The sequence below is a fragment of the Peromyscus californicus genome, unplaced genomic scaffold (assembly GCF_007827085.1).
Source record: "Peromyscus californicus insignis strain IS unplaced genomic scaffold, ASM782708v3 Scaffold_16__1_contigs__length_79575227, whole genome shotgun sequence".
In the NCBI taxonomy this organism is placed as follows: domain Eukaryota; kingdom Metazoa; phylum Chordata; class Mammalia; order Rodentia; family Cricetidae; genus Peromyscus; species Peromyscus californicus.
This window is the reverse complement of record NW_026294458.1, coordinates 37,325,318-37,332,352: the sequence shown is the minus strand read 5'-3', so window position 1 is coordinate 37,332,352 and position 7,035 is coordinate 37,325,318.

The following is a 7,035-nucleotide window of genomic DNA, read 5'->3' as shown; positions in this document are numbered from 1 at the left end:
AAGTGGTGACTTTTTAATATAATAACATCACATAGCTCATACTAATTTTAAAAGGTATTTTTACACACATTGTTTTACATGTATAAATCTGTGACTCTGTACCAACATTTGCAAGAAAAAAATGATCTCAGGCTTTTCAGTCTCATGTTTCTAGTAGACAATTACCAAATTCAATCCATCTTTGATCCATTATACTTTTCCTTTACCTGTAATCTATATAGTCCTTGTCATTACTCAGTAGTAGCAGACCGATGTTATGGCAAGCACAGTGGTAGACAACACAGGCACATGGATGGGGGGGACAATGATAGACATAGACAAGGTGTACGATCCAAAAATGAACACTTTTTATTTTCTTCTACTGCTGTTTATGTGCAGATTATCTAGATGCTGCACAAAGCATCAAAGATGCTGCACAAGCAGAGCTTGAGCAGACTCTTCGACCCGATTCTCTGAGTCTGTCTTTTGCACTTCTCTGTGCTTTTGTTCTTGTACTGCCCTAGAGGACATTCTTCCTGTGCCTTTTCTCATACCTGCAGTTTTTACAGTCAGGAACCCCTCCTCGCACCCCATCTGGGTCAGGGTTTGTACTTGAGAAAGAATTGCAGACCATCTGAACTCCAACTGAACTTGACAAAGATACCTAGAATTTTTATCTCATTAAAAAATAGCAATGCGGACTAAAGGGGTAATTCAGTATTTAGAGCATGTTCTGCTCTTATGGAGGACCTGATTTTTGTTTCTAGAACCCACATTGGGCTGCTGGCACCTGCATATGACTCTAATTCCAGGGTATTTAATTCATTCTAGTGGCCTCCACAGGCAATTGCACATAACCACCTCCAATACACATACATTTTAAAAAAAAAAAAAAAAAACTTTAAAATATATTGGTAATTGGAGATAAAAATAGAATGACTATCAATTATAAGTGTTCACACGTCTCTTTCTTTTATTAACTTACATTAAAACTAACAATATATCTGTATTTTAGTAATAAAACTTAAAGGCAGAAAATAATTTCACAACTATGTATCAATAACTATAATTCATTTGTGGATCTTGTTTCACAATAGAAATAGATTTCACTTAAATGTCTGCAATCAAAAACCATTAGGGCATAAGGATACAAGATGCATGAAGCTGTCCAGTTTTATCGGCGGCATTTGTTGAAGATGCTGGATTTTGTCCCATGGGTATTGTTGTTTTCTTTGTCAAAACTCCAGTTGCTGTTGGAGTTCATTCTTATATGTAGGTCCTCAAATCTATTCCATTGACCAATGCATCTGTTTTTATGTCAGTACCATTCTATTTTTATTATTAGCTCTCTGTAATAGAGCTTGGAATGCTCAACTCTAGAATCTAGAGGGTAACCCTCAGGACTGTTTTGGATATTGAGGTTCTCTGTTTCTACATGGAATTTAAGGTTTTCTTTTTTTCTATTTCTGTGAAGAATTGTGTTGGTATTTTAATTGGAGTTTTGTAGAATCTGCAGCCTGATTTTGTTAAGATGGCCATCTCCATAAAATATTAATTTTAGCAATCCCAAAATGTGTACATGTGAGTTTATTTGGGTTTGTTTGTTTTGTTTTTTGTTTGTTTTGTTTCTTTTCATCTTCTGTGAAAAAGGGATCATTAGTTTTCTTACTATGGCCCCTTGTAGGATGAACAAGCTTCAGTAAATGGCCATATACTGATTGGAACTGGATGAGTTTAAAAAAAAAAATGAGGAATCAAATGCAGATGTGTATGGTATGGAGCATAGGTCCAATCGGAGTTTGGGGAAGGAACGTAAATGTCAAAATGTAATTTATGGAATTCTCAAAGAGTTGACATAAAATTCCAAAGTTAAAGATGGATCTGAGATTCACCTGGGCAGTGGTGGCGCACACTTTTAATCCCAGCACTCGGAAGGCAGAGCCAGGAGAATCTCTGTGAGATCGAGGCCAACATGGTCTACAGAGCGAGATCCAGGACAGTCACCAAAACTACACAGAGAAAACCTGTCTCAAAACAAAGATTGATCTGAGATTTATGGCATTATAGGAATGGGAAAGGTTTCAGTGTTCTGTCAAGTAGATCCCAATCTCAAGCTTGGTTCCCATGCTCCCCCAAACAGAGGAACTAATACAGATCACATTACTAGAGTAAGAAGTTAAGAATTTAGTTAGAACAATCAAGGAATCAGGAGCACAGACTCTAGGGAAAGAAAGTTCTAAACTGAGCCCAGCAAGAGGGTCAGGATTCTTAACAGACAGGAAAGAGCCTATGGCTCCACCTTCATATTTGTTCTTTGTGCCTCCCACCAGATGGGCATTTTTCACATATTTGCATGTAGTGCAAACAAACCTTTGCTGCTCTCCAGATTACCCTAGGACTGTCCGTTTGCTTTATCATATTTTCTTTATGCTGTATTCACCTCTTCATTTTCTGTTCATTGTCTTTGGCATCAGAGTGTCATCTATTATCTGTCCCTTAACAATATAAATGAAGTAATAAATTCTTACAAACTTATGCCATTATACTTCTTTTTTAATGTAGAGATGCTTTCAAGCATATCTTCTTTATGTTATAACTAATATTCTATATACCATTTGTATTCTATAATCTTTTAGTATCAGCTTTGAAATAACTTAAATGTATTTTTGTCTTTTATTTAGAATGCTGCCTGAGTTTATTTTAAATATTATGTTGCTATTATTCACAAAATATCTTGATCCAATACTTCTTACTCATTGTGTGCATTTAGTGTAGTATCCTTCTCTGTACTTATATTTCTATATAATTATAGTATTCAGGGATAATTCTTCATGAAACTCGAAGTAGCTATTGCTATTCATTCACTACCCACATACTTAATGTCTTTAACATATCTGGAATCTGGTTTACAATCTTGAATCCTAGAAGCAAATAGTGCTATTTTTTAAAACCTAACCTAGTTCTACAGATATGTAGATATCACTGATCCTTAACATTCATTAATATCATTAGATCGCTACACTTTCTAGATTATATCAAAGATTGAAAATTGTTTTACACACAAGAACTGTGGAAACAAACAGCATATGGCTTCCTTACTGCTTGCTTTCTTGTTTGTCTCATAGTTCTAAAGGAAAGAATAACCAAAGAGCTCTATGAAATTTGCTTAATGGATCCCTGGTGGAGTGTTATTCCAGAATTCATTTTGCATTTTATTTCAACTTACATAACCTACATTGATGTTTCAGGCTAACACCTCTCAGAATAAATAGCTTTGCAGAAGCAAGTCCTTATTGGTATAAACTATTCCTGTGTTCGCACAGATGTACCATGGACAATTGATTTGTCAATCTTGTTACAATGTATTTCTACCATGAATAAGCAGAACAATATTTAGCAGAACAATAAGGCTTTGGCTTCATAGACCATATTCATTATGTTCTTTCCAGTATTTAAGGAATAAGTAGTATTTGACATGCATAGAACTATGCCCTGGGAAAAGAAACATTTAAAACATGTCTCTTGTTCCCCTATTCAGAATATCTCTTGTTCCCCTATTCAGAATATTTTCATTAATTCATGCATATTCATTTCCATTGAACTTTTACCAAAAGAGAACTCTTAATGTAACATAACAACTCTGGTTCAAAGGAAATTACAAAATATGTTATTCTGGGCCAAGGGCAGTTTAACATGAATGACGATCACAGATTCAAGTTACCCTGAATGACATGACCTAATGCACAAGCAGTTTCCTGAACTATTTAATCAGTGGCTCAAAAGAAAGTAAAAAATCCACATATTTATCATTTACATATCTAAGAATATCACAGAGTAAGCTATAGCAAGGTGGCTGAATGATGTCTCTCATAACAGAGACTGGGTAGTACAATGGCCATCTGCGCAGCAGAGAGGTGGAGAGCCAGGTAGCTTCTTAGTTCTCAAAGATTGGTGCCTTGGCAATCCCAGTCTGGCACTGAAGGCCTAGAAGGTTCCTAGAGAGTTGTCAGTATAGAGTCCACCACTTAGAAAACCAAAAAATGTGGAATCTGGTCTCACTCATAAAGAAACAGAGATAGTCTGATGGGTGCTGTTCCATTGAGAGCTCTTTATTGTCTACTGTCAGCCACTCACTAAAAAGTGGGTTTCTCAGTTCATTCTCAAAAGAAGGCTGAAAGGTATGTGCTATTCAGTCTCCACATTCAGTCATGTTGATGTTAGAGACAAGTCTTCACAGTGCAGAAATATCTACATCTTTCAGGTGTTATCTTACAAGATCCGTAACTTGGCTTGGCAGGCTAAAAGAGACTGAGGTTAGTGGTAATTTCTAAATGCTTATATAATCATAAATAAAGTGTTAGGCCCAACTACGTGGAGGCACCTGAGCTTGCTTTACCCAGCAGGGCTACATAAGGCTATGATTTGACCATAGGCATGGTTACCAGGCGATTGGAAAGGTCTACACTTGGCTGTATTTAGCAAGGGGGAGGTCTTTTGCCTTGCCCCTGGGTATTGTTATAAAAAGCCCTTTTGAATAAAGTTCTGGGCCATTGGGTATTGACCCAGGTCCTCCTGAAGCTATCTTGTGTTTCTGTCTTTCTTCTCATCAACTAGTTCTCTCTCTCTCTACCTGATATCTCTTATCCCTCTCTCCTCAAGAGTTCCCTGGGAAAAGTGGAGGAAAGTCCACCCCACAACCACAGTTGAGGCAAATAGTTGTTAATAGACTTAGTATAGTCCATTGCTTTCAACCTACAATGCTTTATTCTAGTAACAACCATGTTGTTAAATCTGTTAGGCAGTCTGCAGAATCTTTATGATAGATGCATCTTCCACAGAAAACCTCGAGTCATAGAACAGAACAGTGAAGATTCAGGTACTTACCCCTCAACATCAACAACTGTCAGACTTGACAGGTTTTATTTTGGCTATCATTCTTACACTATAGTTAAGGTCTGAGTCCTGAGAGTGGATGGGTGGCTATCCACTGAAACTTCCATGTTCTTTTTGCTTGGGACAAAGAATTAAATCAGGACATATAGTAAGGCAATAGAAAAAGAGACAGTCTACTAAAGAGAAAACACTCCAGAGAATGAGAGTGGACTCCTGAGCTGGAAAAGGCCTATGCTCAAAAGCCCTGGGTCACGATAATCATATTTCCTAGGTCATTTACTGGGCATCCATTTGCTTTTTGGTTTGTGTGTGTGTGTGTGTGTGTGTGTGTGTGTGTGTGTGTGTGTGTGTGTGTGTGTGAGAGAGAGAGAGAGAGAGAGAGAGAGAGAGAGAGAGAGAGAGAGAGAGAGAGAGAGAGAAGTTTTAACCTCTGTGAGTCAGGATGTGTTTCTTGTATCTGTTTTGTTTCCAACCTTCTACTGTCATCTAACTTGTTTCATAAATTAATCTTAGTCTCTTTCTCTACAGTCTCTATTCTCCTGCTACATTATAACTTTTTGTTGCTGTAATAAATTAAGGTGAATTTAATACATTTTAACATGTCATCCATATCTACTTTATTATACATATGAAAATAAAATGATCACATAGCTAATATCATTATTGAATCTCAGAAGGCTAAAATAATTATATAATGTTGTGAAGTATATATTCTCTATACAAATTCTCTGAATATTTAAAAATTAATACCTAAGCTTCAGTAGATTCTTAGAATAGAATATTAATGAAGAAATTAAACTTTAGTGTCAGTGTTAACTAAAATTTTAAATTATTTCTGTGATAGATATTAATCTCAAATATGTACTATTATGTATTATCAACTGGAAGTTAAGTTATATATAAATATATACATATATATCCACACATACCACAAACAAACATAAACATGGAGTCTGTTTTGTGTTGATGAAACTACTCCTGAGGATGAAGTCTTGCCCTGGAATGTGACTAAGACTTTTATGTTGATAGAGAATAAAAATATGTTTTCCTGAAACAATATATTGTTCCCATATTACAGAAATTTCAAACATTGATTCTATTTATTCTTCTGTTTCCTTTACAGTAAAAAGTTTTTTATTTTTCAACTTTTGATATTTATAATATAATTACAACATTTCTCCTTTCTCTTTTCTCCATTCAAACACTCCCATATACCCATCTTTTCTCTCACTCAAATTTCATAGCCTCTTTTTTCATTTGTTTTTATTGCATGCAAATCTGCATATCCACATGTTTATACATACAAGTACACACTTATATTTCTAAAAAATACCCTTAATGTCTATAATGTTACTTATATGTATGTATGTTGTCAGGATGACAATTTTGTATTGGATAATCAATTAATTAGTTTGCTCCTCCTTGGGAAAGATGTTTTCTCATTCTCAGCGTTCCTCAGATATAAGTAGTAATTTGTGTAGGGTTTTAAAGATGGTGGCTATAATTTCTATGCTAGGCACTCTATCCTATCTAGTTATTTCAAATTGAAATGCTAGTATACAATAAGAGTTATATTGAATAAAATCTAGATTCTCTGCATCCTGTATGTGTCCTGTGCACCAATTTATGTGGTGCCTATGGAAACGAGAAGAGAAGTTTAGATTCTCTGGGACTAGAGTTACAACTGTGTGGTGGCCACAAAGGTGGTGCTGGGAACTGAATCTGGAGGAACATCTCTTGCTATTAACCACTGTATCATCTCTCCATTCCTGTCTTTGGCTTACTCTTAACAACTTGTACTTGCATCATTAAAATAAGTCTTTTTAACTACATAAAAGCTAGATAGTTTTTAAAACCAACAAAATGTATTTCAAATGATGTATATTTTTCCTCATCTCTCTAATATGAAAAAAGTATACCATTTGTTTGAAAGTAACTGTCATATACAAGGATAGATTCTTTAGTAGCAGGTCTTCAAAATGTTCCTCATGCCTCTTGTTTTCAATGCTCCGTATAATATTTTATCTTCCTATTACTTAGATATAACAGTAATCTGCAAATGTAGAGTCACATTCTGGGGCAACATTTATGGATAGAAGAAAACATAAAATAGCCTACTACTCATGTTGTTATTTTTTTCCATACATATGAATGCAGAACTGG